The sequence below is a fragment of the Homarus americanus genome, unplaced genomic scaffold (genome assembly GCF_018991925.1).
Source record: "Homarus americanus isolate GMGI-L3 unplaced genomic scaffold, GMGI_Hamer_2.0 scaffold30108, whole genome shotgun sequence".
NCBI classification, from domain to species: domain Eukaryota; kingdom Metazoa; phylum Arthropoda; class Malacostraca; order Decapoda; family Nephropidae; genus Homarus; species Homarus americanus.
In genome coordinates this window covers 3,145,111-3,167,637 of record NW_024748109.1, presented here as the reverse complement: position 1 = coordinate 3,167,637, position 22,527 = coordinate 3,145,111, and the positions used below count along the sequence as shown (strand labels likewise).

The 22,527-nt window shown below is 42.6% G+C and overlaps 1 protein-coding gene across 2 annotated transcripts in view; it reads right to left on the bottom strand.

Moving 5' to 3' along the window:
- LOC121880152 overlaps positions 1-22,035 on the bottom strand; it is a 144,851-nt gene extending 122,816 nt beyond the window's left edge. The window contains exon 1 of one of the 2 annotated variants that reach the window (XM_042387243.1): positions 21,664-22,035. The gene's annotated coding sequence lies outside the window, so the exon portion shown is untranslated. The remainder of the gene's footprint in view (positions 1-21,663) is intronic. The other variant, XM_042387244.1, reaches the window with a different exon arrangement.
- Positions 22,036-22,527: the final 492 nt, after the last annotated feature.

The following is a 22,527-nucleotide window of genomic DNA, read 5'->3' as shown; positions in this document are numbered from 1 at the left end:
ATACATAAGAACCTGATTTGAAGACACACACAGATATATACTGTGTTATACTGTATATCTCTTACGAATGAGACAGGGGTAGGAAAGACCTCCTGTGTACAATAACATGTGTATTACTATGGAAGTTTCTCGGTGTGTTGGTTCGTGCAAGTTTGGTCTTTATAAGTGATGTTTGTTTGTACCACGTGACCTGGTTCAGCCAATCAGTAGTCAGATCTTTGTCTCTTGCCCTTGTTTGTACCACGTGATCTGCTTCAGCCAATCAGATCTTTATCTCCTTCCATAGTTTGTTTGTACCATGAGATCTGCTTCAGCCAATCAGGTGTAACGAGGAACATGATCACAGATAATTGATGTTTAGGAGTGGGGAGAAGGATGGGTGGGAGTGGTGTGGGGAGAAGGGTGGGAGTGGGTGGGAGAAGGGGTGTGTGGGTTGGGTGGAGAGAAGGGGTGTAGGGGTAGGGAGAAGGCGTAGGGTTTGGTGGGGAGAAGGTGTGTTGGGCTGGGTGGGGAGAATGGTGTGTAGGGGTAGGTGGGAAGACGAGTGTGTAGGGGAGTGAGGGGAGAAGGGTGTGTAGAGTGTTTGTGTGTGAAGGAGAAGGAAGAGGAGGGGAAGGAAGAGCAGAGGAGTATGTACGTGGAATAGGGGGGAAGAAGAGGAAGAAGGAAGATAGATCAGAGGAGGAGGAGGAGTGTGTGTGTGGGATGGGGGGCATATAACAAAACAAAAGACCCACAAGAGAAACACACGCACCAAGACGTACAGAACAACTCTCTTATAAACAATACACACTGTTCTTCCCCAGGGTCTTACACCACACTACTTATTATGATGGCCACAACAACGTCCCTCACACACTAACACAGAAACTTAACTATATACCTGAGTCACATCAATATATTGTACACTGTGCTGGTCTACCTGTGCATGACGTCGCCTTATCGTCTCACCCTAATACTGGCTACTGTATTATTCATTAACTTCTTCATTGTACTTGTGCATTCATGATTTTTTCACGTCTTTCGATTGTTGCCGCATATTTTCTCTCGTTTTTATCTTTTTTTCCTATTTCATACTTCATGTTTATCTTGTCATTTTCTGTTGTATTATTCATGTTTTTGGTTTCATATACACTACTGTTGTATTATTTAACTTTAATATATCAATTCACTAAAATTGTGTTTATCACCCCAGTGTGTATGCTTTCTCTTAACTATTGTGTTCTTCATGTGATGTAACGGTCAGCATGCTCGCCTCGCAAGCAAGTGGTCCGGGGTTCGCCCCCGGGCAGAGTGAACTGTGGGCGAATTTGTTTACGTCATTTGCCTCTGTCTACACAAGAGTTGTTAGGGACCTGGATGGTAATAGATTTGCAAATCGTGTTCCGGAGTAATGGTTAGCCAGTGTAGTTGGCGAGTTGTCCGGCCTTCTCGGATTATTCCTTGACACAGAGTCAGTTGTCTCTCACTCTGTCACTCAATGCCGGGGCGAAATTTCTCTGTGTGATGGGGTGTCATAACCCACGAAATCCAATTGATAGGCCCTTTTTACGCTAAACTTGACTCAGTTCAGCTATATTTAATTTAACAAACTCTAGGTGTTCTTTATATATGACTGTCACTGATGGAGACTGTAAATTATTTTGCTTGTTGAGACAGATGATTGATAAACAGTATCTTTGTCACGCTGTTGTTATACACACCATACAAACTAACTCAGACCATACAAAGATATACGCATTACACACTATTATATACACACTTACTAGTATAGGTCTGTGTGTAGGAAATCATACCTCGACTGCCTCCAACGACTCTCAAGGAAAATACATCAAAATATTGAACTGTGTCATTGTCACATTCTCTAACATGAAGGAAACACACACACACACACACACACACACACACACACACACACACACACACACACACAAAACAAAGAAAGAAAGTCGGAATATTTAAAAGTAATTGACTGACCCAGTATTCTGTTTTTTGTGATAGCAACAAGTAAGTTTGCTACAAGAATCTGCAGCAACACGCACATTTCGTTATAGATTCTGGCCTCTGTTACCTTACGTGTCCTTGTGGAGTTTGGTCAAGGCATTTCACTCCTGTGTAGTGTAATATATGAGTGTAAGAAACATTTTTAACATCATCCTCAGCATACTGTATATGACGATGTGTTAGTGTTGACAAAAATTATGACCAAAGTTCTTTTCTCTCGTCGTTAATTATAATAATACAATTAATAATAATAATAAGAAGAATAAGAATAACAACCCTTACAAATAGTCTGGTCTTCAGGCAGGTGCCAGCTCACATCACGGGTTTGCCTTATTTTTTTTGAATGTAGTGACCTTAACCATTCACCTTTTTGGCCCCGTAAACATAGTAAAGGTCAAGTGAGAGTGTAGGTGATCATGTGGTTATGGTGTGAATATTGATCAGTACTGAGATGCATATTTTTGTTAATCCAGACGATATTGACCATTACTACTACTACTACTACTACTACTACTACTACTACTACTACTACTACTACTACTACTACTACTACACCTTCGCCGCCATTTTATTACTTTAATTTAAATATCCTAATATATAAGTAGCTATCCTTGCTGTGTTGAATTAGTTGAGCCGCAGATCTATGCGGCATTCAGTGACTGTTGCCTCATAGTCAATATCTGCAGCTGTTGTCGGCTTTGGAGCCGAAGCTCTCGTTCCCCTGAGGCAGAGCAAAGCCGACTGAAGGAAAGAGAAGAACAGTCGACATCTCATCCAGGTTGTAACATAACTTCTGGGCTGCTGCTTCTGGTCGGAGATCGCCTCCGCGAGTCTACTACTAGTACTTTTTTTTTTAATGGCCTCCAGCCTCCCCCAATAGCCACACCTTCGCCGCCATTTTATAACCTTAAAATTAACTATCCTAATACATAAGTAGCTACCCTGGCTGTGTTGAGTTAGTTGAGCTGCAGATCTATGCGGCATTCAGTGACTGTAGCCTCAAAGTCGATATCTGCTACTGTTGTTGGCTTTGGGGCCGATGCTCTCGTTCCCCTGAGGCAAAGCAATGCAGACCTAATCAGAGAGGACAGTCGACATCAACCAGGCTGTAACATAACTCCTGGGTTGCTGCTTCCAATCAGATAACACCTCCGCGAGTCTGGCGTAGAAGCATCTTGATGGCTTCTTCCAGAGGGCGGAGGAGGTGTCCAATATCAGGGATAGTACGCATCAGGTAATTCCGGCGATGCTTGACTCCTTGGGTGAATGCTGCATAAGCCGCATGTGGCTCTGTTTTAGCAATATCAGACAAAGCTTGGATTTCCTTCACCCACTCATTCACATTTCCCGTTACGTACTCGGTCTTGAAGTTATTCGTGCCAATTACAGCACCTAGGTGTCTTTGGTCATCTTTTGTTATTTTGACCTCACTTCCACCGAACACCTCCATTGCCCGTCAATATTGTTCTGGCTTCACAATGAGGAAGGACTTGCTGGCGTTTGGGTGGTACCCTATTTGTGGACCACGTGATGTTACCAGGTCTCACCACTTTTTTATGTCCTCCACTTTTCCTGCTCCTGTTAGGTCATAAGCGTAAGCCACTTGCTTGACCTCGGTTGTTTCATATTTTATTGTATGTTGGAGCATGGATAGGCCTAGTGTGTACATTGCCATGGTGACTGGGTCCCCCTGCGTTGTTCCCTCAGTTGACTGGATGATGGTATCACCTCTTAGGGCCTTGAAGCTTGTTATATAGAGGTTTGATGGGTTCCTATAGGTGTTTTCAACATACATTGCAAAGTTTGGACACTTGATGTTGTGCAGTGTAGCCTTGCGGTTGAGTATGTTGAATGCGTTGGAAGCGTCGACCAGAAGTACTGCCTCACAATCACGCTGCTCAAATACCTTTCTCATGGCATGAATGGCAGCTTCCCCTCCAGCCTGGTGGCCAGCACATACTTGCAGGTTCCTGCAGCTGCCCTAACATCATCATTTACCACCTCCATTACGCATTTTCCAATGATCCGCCTCAGCACTTCCCCCCACCCCTATAGGCCTACATCCTGGATTTTTATCCTGGGGAAGGCGGCAGGCCGTCAGAGCATGGAGATGGTGGCAGCACGAGGTTGCTATCTTTCTTGCAAGGGCGGCGATGGCATTGCAGAGATCACTTGCTACGGCACCAAACTACTACTACTACTACTACTACTAATGATGATGATGATGATGATAATAATAATTTTAATAATAATAATAAATCACCTTGCGTTACTCTGCTTATCATAAAATTATAAATAGCTTAGAGTTTGTAGAGGGAAGGTATAGGTGAAGGTAATAACGAGAGAGAGAGAGTTGAGTGGTCCAGGAGGCTGTTTATTGTGCTGTAGGAAAGGTGGTAGAATAGAAGGGATAATAGGTCTAAAATGCTAGAGACTAGAGTGACACACAGGAAACGGGATGATATATAGAGGTATCATGATAATCGGCCAGATCTTAGGAAGATAAAAGAGTAAGAGAGACTGTACAGTTAGATAGGATAGAAGTTTAGAACAAATAGGGATTTAGATGGAGAAGAGGCACAGATGATGAACTGTTTACGGTAAGCCAAGTATTGGAGAGGAGAAACGTTTGGGAGACACTGAGCACGGTTATGATGCTGTGTCAGAAGAAATAATGTTTGGAGTCACGAGGAGGATGGGGGTGAGGATGGCTGAGCAGTGTGTAGAGACAAAATCGGTGATAATGTATGTAGGGGAGAGACGTGAAGTGGAAAGAATCTCAGACAGGAAGTGCATTAAACCCTCCTATTTATACTAGCAGGAAGTGCCCTAGACCCCCCTCTCTACACTAGCAGGAAGTGTCGAGCCAGAGACTAGGGAGGAGAGGAGTGACGATTGGATGTATTTCATAAACCCAGACTGAAAATGATATTGGAGAAGACAGGGGTTGTACAGCACTTGGGGTAGAATGATAAGATTGGTAAATAATAGTAAATGACAAGTAGATAATTTTATATAACTGTGTATAACAAAATATTCATGTGTTCAGTTGAAGTACAGTTTTTTGTGTACACAGTTAACTGTATAATGTGTATCCCAAAGCTGTTAACGAGCACTAATTAGTATAAGGTGCACTGTTGATCCTAAGAGTAGCTACAGCAACTGTGTTCAGTAGAGGACGTAAGGGTGTGTTCCCTCAGGTGTTTGGTGAAGCATTGTTACCTCTGGTATGTCATACCTTCATCACCTGTCTGTGTTTACTGGTGTGATGCATAAGCCCAAAACAACAACTCACCAGTATAGCACCATCTGACCCCACACACTGGTACTGTATGAATATTACATAACTATGCGTGATATATATAAACTTTTGGTTACTAACTTACTGTAGGTGCTTAATGTCTTGAACTTGTTGGGAATTTTCTTATATGAGGTAGGGTAGTGGGGGTAGTGGTCATATATGTGGAGTAAATGTAGGGAGTTTACTTAGGTGGGGAGGAAGTGTAAACAAGTCAATACGATCGTTGTTCTTAATTAAGAAACTTTTAGTTTGGCTCCCAATACCAGGAGCACGAAGGCCTCTGTTGGCGTGGGGACGTTAAGGAGGGCAGTTCAGGGGCGGTGGGGGGAGAAGGTAATGAAACATACAGTTTTGATATTTAAACAGTTTATTTTGCCAGTAAAATACAGATACAAAGTCGATAATATTAACAATATTGACATGGATGAGCCAATTGAGAGCTTGAGCTCTCTTTAAGGGGAGCTGTGAAGAAGGCATACAAAGAAAGAAATAGGGAGAAGAGGGGGAGAGAGAAGTGGGAAGAAGGGGGATTCCTATTTATGGCTGGTGATTCAACATATGTTTGGTGCTATTCGTGGTTAGTGTGGGAAGTGAGGGATGGGAATGACTAGGGTAATGGGAGATGGGGAAGTTAAGTGGGAGGATAAATGGCTGGAGCCAGATCATACGTTGCTAGTAGTTTAGTTAACCGGCATCGACCGGAGAGAGAATCGGGAGGTAGTATACAACCATTCCCTAGACCATTCACACCTCCCTGCCAAATTTCAGCTCTCTAACGTCAAAACTGTGAAAGTACATAAGGAACACACACACACACACACACACACACACTGAACACTAACTCGTTGTTCTTCATGGGATTAAATAAATTTAGAATCAATAAAATAAATACAAATAAGAGTACTTTAAGTAATTCCTTTAGCTTAACATCTATTCTCACTTATAAATAATTCTCTTCATAGTAATATCAGTCTCCAAAATTAAATCAGTTGCATGCTGGGAAGGAGTTACTTAAACACACCATATAAACCAAATTACACATTATTACTTGAACCTAAATGAAGACAAATCAGACGTACAGTACTTTATAGGGAAATGTTGACGTTATAGCGTTGTTACTGCTCTTCAACATCGGTATTTTGAGCGTGACAAGGTTAAGTACACTAGTCAACCAACAATTAAAAATTATGAGCGATAGGACTCTTTGTATAAAGGTTTTACATTTACAAGGAGGCGCACAAAGAGGCTCCTCACGCCTGTCTTGAGAACCAGTTTAACCTCTAAAGGCCAAGTCTGGAAGTCAAGTCCCGAAATTTCAGGTCCAATAAATCTCTCTCTCTCTCTCTCTCTCTCTCACACACACACACACACACACACACACACACACACACACACACACACACATCCACTACAGCGTCTCCCATTCACACATCGTTGGTCCTAATATGCTAAAGGTCCCCATTACTCTAATTGGCCAGACCCCTCAGTCGTGCCCAGAGGTTCGAGTGATATCACGACAGCTGGAATAACATGAACTGGTCTGGTTCACCTCTGTGTTATGTCGTGTCATTTGGGGCAAGTGTGTGTGTGTGTGTGGAGAGTTGGGTGGGCTGTGGAGTATAGAGAATATAGTGTGGGGTGTAGCGTGGAGAGTGTAGACTCACCGTGAATCGTGAGTCATGGATCAGAGCGAATCAAGAGTCATGGATCAGAGCGAATCATGAGTCATGGATAGAGTGAATCATGAGTCATGGATCAGTGAATCATGAGTCATGGATAGAGTGAATCATGAGTCATGGTTCACCGTAAATCATGAGTCATGGATACGAGTGAATCATGAGTCATGGATCAGTGAATCATGAGTCATGGATAGAGTGAATCATGAGTCATGGTTCACCGTAAATCATGAGTCATGGATACGAGTGAATCATGAGTCATGGATCAGAGTGAATCATGAGTCATGGATCAGAGTGAATCATGAGTCATGGATCAGAGTGAATCATGAGTCATGGTTCACCGTGAATCACGAGTCAACGATCACCCAAAATCATAAGCCATCCATGGATCACCGCGAATCATAATCCATGGATCAGCGTGAATCATGTCACGGATCGTAGTGGGTCATGGGCCACAGGTCACAGTGTTGGAGGGCCACACACCACACCTGTCAGGAATGAGGACACAGGTGGTGTAGCTCGCGTGGCTACTAACAAGCTCCTTGAATGTACAGTACACGAGTGAGGGGAAGGAGGGCAGGGGGTGGGGCGGCGAAAGGTAAGGTGGAGTCAGGGATAGGGGGCAGGTAAAAGTGGAGGGAGAGCAGGGGGTAGGAGGAGGGACAGAAGTAAGGGGCAGGTAGGAGTGGGGGGGTCACTGTTGGAGCAATGAGTCGTGGGATAAGGGATACGGGTCGAGGTTGGGGCTAAGAGTTGGGGTTAGGGCTAGGTGTCAGGGATGGGGTTAGGAGTCTGGGATGGAGCTAGGGGTCAGAGCTAGGAGTCGGGGTAAGGGTCGGAGTTATGGATCAGGGTTAGGGATAAGTGTCAGGGTTGGGGTTAAGTGTCAAGATTAAGGTTAGGGGTCGAGGTTGGAGCTAGAGCTCCAACCTCATATATATATATATATATATATATATATATATATATATATATATATATATATATATATATATATATATTCTTATCGTTCTCATATACTGTACAGTATATGTCTGGAAGTATTTACTAGCCAACGTGTAACTGATGATAAATTGATAAATGTAATTTATCAAGGTCGACGCCACTCGAATCCCAACCTTCACCCCACAGACTCTGGTCGAGGCTCAGCGACTCCCTCACCTATGTACACAATATTTCATAATATCTTCCTCAGCGACTCCCTCACCTATGTACACAATATTTCATAATATCTTCCGCCGATTTAAAGTTATTTACATTTACAACACACGTGAGGTATATTAGTGTTATGAACAACAGCTAATTAACATATGGTATCGCCAGGAGAGCACAAAACTGAGATCCGCTGTAATGTTGACGACGTCGCTACTTGGCGACCACCAGTGTGGTGAGGCTCACTTCACACAAGAACAATAAAAGAAAGAGACAAGGTGCTTGATTACGTCACGGAAGAGTTCCTTGTATTCCTCCCTCCTACTAAGCCAGAGTCAGTGTGTGGCAGCTGAGATAATGATGCTAGAAGGTTTCTGTCAACACATATAGTTGTTACAGTTCTCCTTCTCGAGGGCCACATTTAAAGGGTCTCGAATAAAGTCAGCCTTTGAGAAGTTTACACCTGAGAGGAAGCGGCCGGTATATTCCTCCAGACGCCTGAGATGGGTGAATAAGAATCAGTGGTATTGTTCTTAGTAAGAATTCAAGAGACATGGAAAGACTTTCAACTTCCCCACACAAAGACAGGTCTTCCAGGCACCCATTTACTCTACCTTTCTTGAATATGGACAAAGAGATTCAGGATGTGTCTATTTTTTATTCTATAGAGCAGTGTTCACTCATTTAGCTTGTCAATACGAGTATATCATTTGTGTAGAGTCGCGCTGTCGTCTCCTAAGGAATACTATCATACATCGTTACGTACTGTATACTGTACAGGTTCTGACATTCACGGGGTCTATTTTTTACCAAGCAAATTCAGTATATTAATTATTTGTTTAACATATGACGCAGCTTCAATACTTTCAGTTATGACTCAGTGGTGGCGGCCGCTATGACGACTGACACACAGCTCACTTTGTAATTGTTCTCCAAATAGGCAGCTTTAACCGTGAGGGGCAGGACGACGGCTCACTTTGTAATTGTTCTCCAAATAGGCAGCTTTAACCGTGAGGGGCAGGACGACGGTCCACCCAATACACTCAACCTGGCCACCCCTACCTGGCTTATAAGGGCCAGTACCTTGACCACCTCCACACTGACCACCTCTACACTGACCACCTCTACACTGACCACTTCCACCAACTTCACTGGCCAAGGCTGACATAAAACTTGTTCTAGAAAAAGGTGAAGTAAAGGATAACACGAAGATTAGATTAGGTTAATTTAGGTTAGATTAGATTAGGATAGATTAGATTAGGTTAGATCTAGTTACAGTGAGTTAGATTAGCGTTATGGTGGTTAATCGTAAGGTGATGTAGGGGGATGGGGAAGTGCTAATCCTCGTATGGTCGGAGGTGAATGGTCTTGACTCAATGTGCCGTAAAAGTAAGAATGTAATGTATAATGTTTTTTCCAGGGCCATTTCAGTTGACAGGCATTTGTACATTTTCTTTTCATTTATCAAGGACGTGGTGCCGGGTTTCATAGCTCCTGGCAATGGCGTGATAGTGAGCAATTTGCATGTGCTTTATTAGTTCACCAAGTTGATAGTCTCTGAATTTACTCCTAGAATTTTTTTATTTGTTTTATTGTTTCTGTAATCATTTGTACACGTGTGTGTGTGTGTGATAAATTTGACAAGGAATTTCAGCGCAGTTACACTAGAAAGATGAGATTGGTAAGAAGTAAACATTCAAGTTATCTACGAATTGCTGATGATTTTTACAATGGTTGGAATGCGGTAGTTCTTACAGCGATCTGTGCGTGGTCGTTTGGGCTGGATGCGGTTGTGGTGTCGAACATCAAATCTCGGAGTGTGTTATTGTGTGGTTTCTGCGTGTACATGTATATGTATTCGTGTGTACGTGAGCTTTTATGATCTCCCTTGTGTTTTTAGTACAGGTACTAGTATGTACCCGTATGTTGTCTTACAGATACAATACAGTATATATTTTGATATTTTCGAGACTACTTTGTTTACTGTACAGTACATACAGTCCCATTCTCTCTCGGGGACCTGTGTGCACGTACCTGTTACTAACCTCGGCCACGGCGTATACAAAGTTTCTCTTGCATGCACGTATCTACTGCTACTCTGAACGATGAGTAAATGTTCACAATATATGAGAGAGTATACCCGCCTCACCCACTTGTCAGATATATTACAAGCAAGCGAGTCTCAGACAGTGATATAGAAGCACTCTGAGATTTTGGAAATATTAATGCAAGAAAAGTGTGCTTGTATATATCATCACAAAACACGGAGGACCCACCCGTTATATTTCCAGATTTAGGTCCATATATTTTGCTTGGGGTTTGCTGAGGTCTGATAAATCTGTATTTACATTTTTGTGAGAGAGGAGAAAGACAATACTTCTGGATATATACAGTTTATAATATATACTGTATACATAAGAGGAATGTTCGTACGTGGGGGATAGTTTATGTACAGTATTTATACCTGAGCTCCGACCTGTGCTATCGATATGTTTACAATGTTTATATAACCATCTTGATAAAGTTTATACATGTACAGTTGTTGTGGACAAAAAGAATTCGGCAGGGAGGGAGGTGTTTGGGGGGGGGTGCCAGGTCGTATCGGGGTCACGGAGATAAGTCTTCTCAAACATTCAGCTTTAACGGCATTCTTGTGGTTGTTTGGGTGAATTAAATTATTTACAGTACATTCTTAAACTAAGCTGCGTCTGATTCATAACTAAATTAAAGAAATCAGTTTGTGATGTGAAAAGAAAATCGTACTTTTATCCGCTACTTCTGTGCGACGATACAGTTGCGGAAATGTGTTCCTACGCCCCTTGTGGTAACCAGCGTCTCCAAACGGCATCGTTGGAGTAGTAATATCACTAGGGCCCGGATAGTTATGCACTAAAAAACCATGAAATATGCACTAAAACAGGGGAAATATGCATTTATATGCACTAAAATGTCACTTATAAAGCCAAGAATGCAGGTTATACGGAAACAAAATAGTTAATATAAACTAATGTTAATGTTTATTAAGCAATATACGTAATGTATTTAACATATATATGTGAAAGTGCTTCAAAAAATATATATGAACATGTATTTACATTATAGACTGACATATTTTCAGACATTACAGATTGTGGTTGCATTTGATGATGACATGGTGGCGTAAGTTCTCAAAGTTAAAACCCCGCCTGTTGTCTGTCAGCATAGCTTTATATTCTGAGAACACCCTTTCTACATCACACGAGACGATTGGTGCATGTTTCATACATAGGACATAGTGAGTGGCTGTACCGTCTCGTCAATAATAGCATCACCAGACATTATCTGACTGACTTTTTTCACTTCCATCAGTAGTAAATGCATCAAATTCCTTTACATATGATCTCAGCACTTCATTTTGGTTTCTTTGTACTTTCGGCATTTTCACGAGCAGCAGAAGAGAGTAGCTCCACACAGCAGCACTGCTCCTGACTGACTAACTCACTAGTCCAATGAGTCATGACCAGGTGTGGAAACGACAGATTAAAGCGACGTGACCTCACCTCACTTCACCTAACCACACCTCACCTCACCTCCCAGTACCACGTGTGCTCATTCAGTGGCAACAAAGAGATACTGCCAGATGAATATTTTACCAAAATATGCATTTATATGCAGTTATCTAGGTAATATGCACTTATCATAGAAATCACGCAAAATATGCATTTGCATATGAAATATGCAAATGCATAACTATCCGGGCCTAAATATCACTGTTTGTGAATGGGTATTGATCATGTAACGACGGACGTGATTGTTGGATAGGTTTGCTATAGGTCATATAGGTTAGCCTTTTGGAGACACGGATTGCCACAGAGGGTGTAGGAACACATTTCCCCAACTGTACCAAGTCTCCACCTACCCCTATTTCTCATTACCTCCCTCCCCTCCCTCCTCCCTCCCTCCCTGCCTGCCTACCTGCCGAATTCTTTTTGTCCACAACTCTACCTGTATATTTATATAATAAGAGTACCTGCTGACAGCAATGTACAGTATATGCGTATACATACATCCATAGGCTGTCTCACAAGGTTGGACTCGTATGAAAAATAGATAGACACCTTTCTTTTGTAGGTATTACATAAATTAATTACATGTATATGTGGGCTAGTTGTACAACTATTCAGTTAAAGTGTCATGGAGACATACAGTGATACATTAGTACAATTGTACAGAGAAACAGTTATACAGTCATACATTTATACAGTAAGAGAATGATATGATTAAGCTATACAGTAATTAAGTTGTGCAGTTATACTATACAGTTTTACACAGTTACAGGGATACAGTTATACGGCCATACAAATAATATAGTCATGCAATCACACAGTAGTTTCCGTGGTCAACCTTTTCCGGAACGTTATCGTTTCTTGTAAATGTGAAATGAAAGTGATTTTTACCGATGTGAATTATTTTTTTCATTCAAACAAACTGCCCTGATCATTGTTAGGTCAACCGTTCATAATTGCTAGTTTCCAAGTCCTCAGGTTTTGCTCAATATTAATGCTATAAAATGTGATAAAATTTTGATTCACTACAACATAACATTAATGGCAAATCTGTTTTGTAAAAAAAAAAATAAAAATACAATCAATTTGTAATTCCAAACACTAACCCCGTATGTCGTATCATGCGTGATAACGTTTCCATACATTCACGATAAGGGAGTATAGTAACCAAATATTGTTTTCCACAGTATTAGTCTCATTACAATGTTTTTATTATTATTTAAGCTTGATCTCACATTAGTGATTTGTATATAAAGTCGCCAGGCGTAAATAGCTGCACCTGTTGGAACACTCCCAGCAACTATACTGGCGCTGTGTTTAACTCGTGAAGAGCCGCAGTTCCGCCAACCGGGCACCATGTTGTTACTCAGCGGGTGGGAAGTCTTCTTGGGTTCTCTTGCATAGTTCATAAACATGCTTAACCAGTTGTAAACATGTATGGCAGTTTTACTTAATAAACATTCTCACCAACCTCCACAGTACGAGCGCAAACTTCATCAGCTGAGTAACATCATGACGCCCACATATCACCGAGTTATCCGAACTCTTATCTACGGCTCAGAAGTATCTGAACTTGTGCTGTGAGAAGCGCCATCTATGGATTAAAAATCAAAACTGAACGACAGGACTCACAGGGCTCCCTCTAACGTTTCCTTCCGATTGCCGGGGACACGGACACTTTCAGGTGACTACAGTTTCCTATAGGAATTCATTTCGTCCCTATTGTGCTCATTATGTTAATAATGTAGATATGAGGTGACAGGAGTTATGTCCTCACATAACAAGTATTACCGCCACTGACGCCAGATTATAAGGGTAGTTAGGGCAGGTGATCACAGGTGCTCATCCGCCTGCAGGTGTGAGGTGAGGTGACGTGATAGGAGTTATGACACCATTTAGACAAGTGATCTGAGAGTTGCCACATACAATAAATTTGACTGTTTTAAGATGTTCTACTTTTACTATGTAAAATCCGTGCAAGCTAATTTCATACCATAAATTTGCCAAGGCAAGTAGAAAACATTTTTGGGTAATAGTGTCAGAGGAGATGAGTGGCAGTCTACACCCCAGCTGTGTAGTAGTTATCTGCCACAGTCTACACCCCAGCTGTATAGTTGTTATCTGCCACAGTCTACACCCCAGCTGTGTAGTAGTTATCTGCCACAGTCTACACCCCAGCTGTGTAGTAGTTATCTGCCACAGTCTACACCCCAGCTGTATAGTTGTTATCTGCCACAGTCTACACCCCAGCTGTGTAATAGTTGTCTGCCACAGTCTACACCCCAGCTGTGTAGTAGTTGTCTGCCACAGTCTACACCCCAGCTGGGTAGTAGTTGTCTGCCACAGTCTACACCCCAGCTGTGCAGTAGTTGTCAGCCACAGTCTACACCCCAGCTGGGTAATAGTTGTCTGCCACAAACACCACCTCCCCAGCTGGGTAGTAGTTGCCTGCCATGCCCACCCAGCTGTGTAATAGTTGTCTGCCACAGTCTACACCCCAGCTGTGTAGTAGTTGTCTGCCACAGTCTACACCCCAGCTGGGTAGTAGTTGTCTGCCACAGTCTACACCCCAGCTGTGTAGTAGTTGTCTGTCACAGTCTACACCCCAGCTGGGTAGTAGTTGTCTGCCACCGTCTACACCCCAGCTGGGCAGTAGTTGTCCGCCACAGTCTACACCCCAGCTGTGCAGTAGTTGTCAGCCACAGTCTACACCCCAGCTGGGTAGTAGTTGTCAGCCACAGTCTACACCCCAGCTGGGTAGTAGTTGTCTGCCACAGTCTACACCCCAGCTGGGTAGTAGTTGTCAGCCACAGTCTACACCCCAGCTGGGTAGTAGTTGTCCGTCATTGTCTACACGCCACCTGTCTTCCATCTTGAATCACAGGATCATCATTTGCTCACACGTTACACTTGTGTTTATGTCAGTCTTGTAATAACAACAGTACTTGGCTTTATAAACCTTATGAAAAAATAAATGTGTGTTTAAACCCTTCCGCTATTACTACCATTCACGATTACAACAATGCTAATTTCATGGTCTCGTTCACGAGGCTTGTTGTATTGTCCCCCCTGACCCAGCGAGTAGTGAGGCAGATGCGTTGTTCAGCCTTGTGACCTCACACAGCTCGTTGTTGGCCTTATGCACAACCCTGACCGTCATGGAGACATGGCAAATACTGTATGTCCGAACCCTTCCTGGAAGTGCCAACACTGGAGTCTGCACCATCATTGTCTCAACACCCTGATGATCTCCTGAGTGCCTTTGTCTGTCATGTCCTCCGCCTCAAGCTCTCAGATCCCCTCTGGACGTCAATAGTGTTGGCTGGTACGATTCCTTTGGGTTTATCATAAATTCCTTGAATGTCAACAGAGTAAATTAAGACGCATGTTCTTGAGTGGACCTACTTATTTGTGACTCTGTCCTTATGGAAGTAAACCGTTGGTGTTTCGTAGCAGAGTCACTTAACGTAAACACTTCACAAGTTTACAAACGCTCGAAGACTTACCTTAAACCACTCAGAGGCCATACATCACAGCACCACGACACAGTAAACACAACATCAACTACACCCGTAAGACAATTTCTCTTCCATAACTAAAAGTTTCTTTACACGCGATTGAGCGGCAATATATATCACACAACTTTGGTAAAATATTCCTATAATAAATTTTCTCTCCATACTGGCCCACTTCTACATCATCCTCATGTCACTTACAACATCCTCAAGTCGCTTACAAAACCCTCAAGTCACTTGTAACATCCTCAAGTCACTTATAACATCCTCAAGTCACTTATAACATCCTCAAGTCACTTACAACACCCTCAAGTCACTTACAACATCCTCAAGTCACTTACACATCCTCAAGTCACTTACAACATCCTCAAGTCACTTACAACACCCTCAGGTCACTTACAACATCCTCAAGTCACTTACAACACCCTCAGGTCACTTACAACACCCTCAGGTCACTTACAACACCCTCAGGTCACTTACAACACCCTCAAGTCACTTACAACACCCTCAAGTCACTTACAACACCCTCAAGTCTTTTACAACACCCTCAAGTCACCCACAACATCCTCCAAGTCCTTAAACACCCTCAGGCCACTTACAACGCCCTCAGGCCACTTACAACACCCACTCAGGCCACCCACAACACACTCAGAGTCTTACAACACCCCTCAAGTCACTTACAACACCCTCAGGTCACCCACAACATCCTCAAGTCACCCACAACACCTGAAGTCCACTTACAACACCCTGGAAGTCACTTACAACATCCTCAAGTCACCCACAACACCCTCAAGTCACTTACAACATCCTCCAAGTCACCCCACAGCTTCCTCAAGTCACCCACAACATATCAAGTCACTTACAACATCCTCCAAATCACTTACAACACATCCTCCAAGTCACTTACAACATCCTCCAAGTCACTTACAACATCTTCAAGACACCTGCTTACCCTCAAGACACTTACAACACCCTCAAGCCACTTACAACACCCTCAGGTCACTTACAACATCCTCAACTCACTTACAACATCATCAAGACACTTACAACACCCTCAAGTCACTTACAACACCCTCAGGTCACTTACAACACCCTCAAGTCACTTACAACATCCTCTACTGACTTACAACACCCTCAAGTCACTTACCACTTCCTCAAGTTACTTACAACATCCTCAAGTCACTTACAACATCCTCAAGTCACTTACAACACCCTCAGGTCACTTACAACATCCTCAAGTCACTTACAACACCCTCAAGTCACTTACAACACCCTCAAGTCACTTACAACACCATCAAGTCACTTACAACACCCTCAAGTCACTTAAAACATCCTCAAGTCACTTACAACATCCCCAAGTCACTTACAACACCCTCAGGTCACTTACAACATCCTCAGCTCACTTACAACACCCACTGTAAATACCCATAAGTAACGACAAACTTCCTTGACCGTTTGTTTGTCTGGTCAACAATCATCATCAGTTATTTACAGTCGTCTAAGTTATATAAAAGTCATCTACAGTCATCACAAGTCATTACAGTTATCACAAGTCATCTACAGTCATCACAAGTCATTACAGTTATCACAAGTCATCTACAGTCATCACAAGTCATTACAGTTATCACAAGTCATCTACAGTCATCACATGTCATTACAGTTATCACAAGTCATCTACAGTCATTACAAGTCATTACAGTTATCACAAGTCATCTACAGTCATTACAAGTCATTACAGTTATCACAAGTCATCTACAGTCATTACAAGTCATTACAGTTATCACAAGTCATCTACAGTCATCTACAATAATCTATAATTAATAATGTCCTCTACAACCGCCCAAGGTCATCTCTTCAAATGAATAAAAAATATCTGAGACTAGATAACTGTCAGTCTGTTTATAACAAGTGTGGTGAATCTTTTCTTTCTTGCTCAACGTCTGTCCTTCTTACTTCTGTCATAGTCCTCGTGCAACAGTTGGTGGATCACACGGGGCAGCTGTTGGTGGATCCACATACTGTTGCACTGTGTGATCCACCAACAGCTGCACCTGTTATCCACATTAAAAACTGTGCCCGCGTACCCTCCCCCACGTGATATACTCCGGCGCTCATAACCACGTCTCGTATACAGCCACACGCCTCCGTTTTAGAGTATAAAAACTGATTTTGTGAGTGTACTTGAAGACCTCAGTTGTTGAAGCACCTGAGTACACTCACACAACAACAGCTCCTCCCCAATGATGCTACACACACATCCCGCTTCCCTCGGCTTCATGTCCGTCGCCCAGCGTCCTCCATCTCATCTCACTATCTTCACCTCTCTGATGATAATGAAGCCATTACCCCACTCCTGTGTCAACCCAGACGCGGCGCACTCCGCTCTGCTACTCACTGTTGACATGCCACATATGTGATCACCCTCAGTGTCTCATAACACTGCAACTCTCCCTCCTGGCACACGTCTCTCCTATATGTAGGACAGGCAGTAGCTCCTCTAGTTAGTGCAGGGCGTATAGGCGCCTCCTAACATTCTTATCTTAATAATTCTTGCCTGTAAATTACTTAGACACAGGTGGCGTCAGCTAGATTTCTTTATATGGTATTACTCTCGTGTAATTTCTTCCTTTGCTGCTTTTAAGTTACATTAAATATAAAAAGTTGGCATTTTCTCACCTCTTGGAATTCAATCTAAGATCATCTCTTACCCCCCCCCCCTCATCTCTCCTTCCCCGCCTCTGCCTCTCCTTCCTCCTCCTACTCTTCCCTCGCCTCTTACTAATCTCCTTCCTCCTCCTCTACCTCCCGCTACTCCCCTCCCTCCTACTCCCCACCTCCAAAACAAAGGTGAGGGACGCATTATGTCAAAAAGGATCTCATCACATTGTAAAAGGAAAACGAAGGCGAGAGAAACATATAAATAGACAGAAACATTGGAGGAGGAGGAGGAAGTGTAAGCATTTAAAGCTGGGTGTCTGAGGCGTAATGTTGGACCATGTTGCTTTAACTAACATTGTGTTTATTGAATGTGAACTATGCTACGCTTATCAGGCCTCGTATTACACACACACACACACTACCACAGTACTAGTTTGCTGTCACTCGGAATCGAGTATGACGATCATCCAGCTATGATACAATTATATGAGTTATTTGGGATGTCACCTAGGTTGGTGAGGTTTGAGGTGACTAAAGAGGCCGATACGGAACCCGCAGCGTCGTTCACATTCGTTGCAAATGTGGAGGGCTGCATCGAGTGCGGGAAGGGCGGTGGCAGCGTCTTTCTGGCGTTGGCGCTTGTCTGCCTCTGTTTGAAGTCGAGCTAACTCGAAAGTATTGACACCTTCTCGTGTGGTGCTCCTCCAAGCGTTACGGTGTGGAGTAATCGACTCCCAGGTGAGGGGGTCGATTTCGGCACTTTTTCAGGTTTGTCTTAAGAGAGAGAGATTAAAATCAATTGTAGGCAAATTACTGGAAGCAATAATTTCAAACTCTTCGAAATCACCTGAAGAAGCACAAGTTGATCAATGATTCCCAACATGGCTTCACAAGCGGGTGTTCCTGTCTAACTAATCTATTAACATTCTTTTCAGCTGTTTTCGAATCGGTGGACGACGGGCACGATTATGATGTATATCTCGACTTTAGCAAAGCCTTCGACAGTCCCCCACTAAAGACTAATACGAAAAGTGGAGGCTCATGGCATTGAAGGAGATATTCTAAAATGGATTAGGGCGTGGTTACAGGACAGGAAATAGCGAGTGAGCATTAACTTCACTGAATCCGATCGGAGTAGCGTCACTAGTGGAGTACCCCAAGGCTCATTACTTGGACCATTATTATTTATTATATACATAAACGACATAGATATAGGCGTAGACAGCAACATAAGTAAATTTGCTGATGACACTAAAATAGGGCGCGTGTAATTAAATTTGACGTGGACTCCGCAAAACTAAAAAATTTTCGAATGGTCTGAAAAATGGCGGATGAAATTTAATGTGGACAAATGTAAAGTACTTAGTCTAGGTCACAGTGGTTCCCAAACTTTTTCTGATCATTACCTACTTTTCATATATGATCCTTATCCATGGCCCCCCCCTCTCCCAATCCATATCTCTGGCTGGCTCAGCTGCTGACTGGCTGTTCTAGTGTGGTGGGGCTTGGGATTTTTATGTGTACATAGCCTCAGCTTGTGGCCCCCTAAATTTTGCTGGGGGGGCCATGGCCCCCCCAGTTTGGGAACCACTGGGTCTAGGAGATGTAAACAGAGAAACCAGATACCAAATACCAGACGAACAATGATGCTCGAAACAAGGCTAACAAAGTACATGGGTTCATATAAAGGAGTGTTAGTTACAAGACTAGCAAGGTCATCTTAAAATTATATCTTGCGCTTGTGAAACCTCACTTGGTTTACGTAGTTCAGTTCTGGTCAACTTCCTCCAAAATGGATATAGAATCCCTAGAAAGAATTCGGAGGAGAATGACGAGACTAATCCTGGGCATTAGGAACCTTGAGTACATAGACAGGTTAAAGCATCTTAATCTTCACTCCTTCGAGAGACGTAGAGCGTGGGGCGATATGATCGAGGTGTATAAATGGAAGTCAGGGCTAAACAAAGGTGATATAACAAAGGTACTCAAACTATCCAACCAGGAGCGAACTCGTAACAATGGTTTTAAATTAGACAAATTTAGATTTAGGTGCGAGATAGGTAAACACTGGTTTGGATATGGAGTAGTGGATGAGTGGAACAAGTTACCAAACATCATCATTAACTCGAATACGCTGGATAGCTTCAAACACAGGGTTTGGGTGTAAATGGGTCTGCCCAGTAGAGGCTAATAGGCCCGCTGCAGTTTCCTCCATCTGCGTCACTAGTTTTGCCACGCACTGAGCACTAACATTACTGTCGACCTATACCTCGTAGTTTAAAATCATTCTACTTGTTGAGTTGTTAAATATCACGGGAGTATCATGCCGTAACGACACAAAAACTGTAGCTCCACATGCTGGACTTCCATTAATATTACATTTTTATCGACCCTGCTGCCATGATCTACACGCCGGTACAGACATGACAATGACAGAACTTTTGCAAAGACATTCTAGCGAGGTTCCTCCAGGGTGGAACAAGGTGCTCTTTCTAGAGGTACAGCTGTGGGTGTCCGTGCTTTACCCCCGTGTAACCAAGGGAATAAATTACAGTCGAAGGTTACCGTAAACATATAGTTCTCACATGACAGATAAAGTATATCTGACATGGGGTCCAAATGTGGTGTGTCTCAGCACATCTGCCAAGTTTCCCCTTCATCATGTACAAACGACCATCACTGTTTTGGTTAAAAGAGGGAAAAAAGAACTAAACAACTGAACACAATATTGTCAGGATGCGGTGGACCTACAAGGAGGAGTCACTGGTAAACACATGGATGTGCCAGGATTTCAAAGAGGACAGTTTCTACTGGAAAGTTTCGTAGCTTTATATAAAGTGAAACCAGCAAAGACACAAGAAGGTCATCCTCGAGTCGTTAGCGAGCCCGGGAGTATGATGGTTACAGAATGAAAAAAAAATGACTTGCGGGGCCTTTACATCATCCGGACGAAAGTTTTTGGGTGCCTTGATGGGCCCTGGACTATAGTATTTTTGTACTGGTTTCCGAAGCTTTTGACGACATGACTGCTATATAATATTAATGTGTTCGAGATTATCGTTACAGAAGAAGATACGAGCCTACACTTCAGTTTCAAGAAAAAGCAAAATACTGTATATGCTTTTGAAATTAAAAAATATCCTATATTCTGCAATTTCTAGAAACTGATCGACAGGTTGCCAAATTTAGGGGATTCTAACCACAAACAAAGACAAACTGGAAATCTTAGGAAGGGCTAAAACAAATTCTACGACACAATTCCTTAAAATTAATACTATCTAGGTTGGAAGCTTGCAGTACCTCAGGTGTAGAACAAAGGAGACATTCCTCATTTATAAAATAGTAATGGAGACATTGCGACGGAGACAGCGGGGGCAGGCCTGGTTGTACTGGATCATGGGTAGTATTGTTTATACACTTGACCCAAGGAGTTTTTACAGTGAGTATTCTAGTGAGAGGCTGCAAGATTTGTGGAGATGAAGGTAGGTCAGAAGAACAATCTTTTAGCTAACAGTATGAATTGTTTCTGTTCAAACTTTAAACTTCTGCATTTGTATTTGTGTTTGTAAATGTTATTATGTGCGTTTGTGTATTCGTAGGTGATTTTGTGTGTATGTGTGTGCAATACGTGCTTGTGTGTTCGTGTGTATTTTGTGTGCGCTCTTGTGATGTGCACGATTGTAGTTGCATATACAGTACATGTGTTTATAAGAACTCACAGCACAAAATATATTAAAATGTATTGATAGAATAATAATTGTTTCCACGTAACACCTTTCAACCAATTTATCAAAAATACATTACAAGAGCACCTCAGAACTTTCACCTCGGAGGCGGCGTCTGCGTCCTCCTGGCAATACAGTCTTGTAGTATCCTGGGCACTCGTGTTGTTGCCGTCAACTGCCGTTGATAGTTTTATCCCACATCAACATCGAATAAATTCGTTTTTCAAATATTTATATAAAAATCGCTGGTGAGATTCTTGTATGAGTCATTAGCACAATTCGCCAATCATACCTACTAAATAAGTGATCAGGCGCAGCAACACCTATTGTGGTCACTTCGGGGTAAAACACATTAACTTAAGCCATAGAGGCAGAGCTACACCTCCATAAATGAGGTATTATAAAGGAGTTTTACCGATGTTGAGGGCAGAGAGCGCTGGCCCGTGTCCACACCCCACAACAGTAACGCTTCTACTACCGCCTTACTCCCCAATTACTTCGTTTGTGGTACACCAACACGCACTCATATTACCTGCAACATACCTCCCGCACTCCACCTGTACACCTCTACACTAACACCAACACTCTCACCACACACTGAATTAGAATATGATAATAACCTGGAAGAAGTGAGAGAGAATATACTGTCATAATACAAGCGACACCCCCCCGCGGCCCCCGCTGTTTGTTTCTTTATTATTGCCTTGGTTATCGTGACGTCACGGCCTCGGCCACCAGCCACAGGACGGAAGTGTGAATGTTCCAGATTGCCGCAATACTCACTCGTACTAATTCTAAATGTTACGTTCTCACTCTTTGGTGTTCATCTTTGAGATCACTGTAATAAATAAAACAACTGCATTTGGAATCCCAAAAAGTTATAATTACTTAGTTCAAAACATTGTACCCCGAACATAACGAAAACATTTCATCTACGACTGAGATTGATAC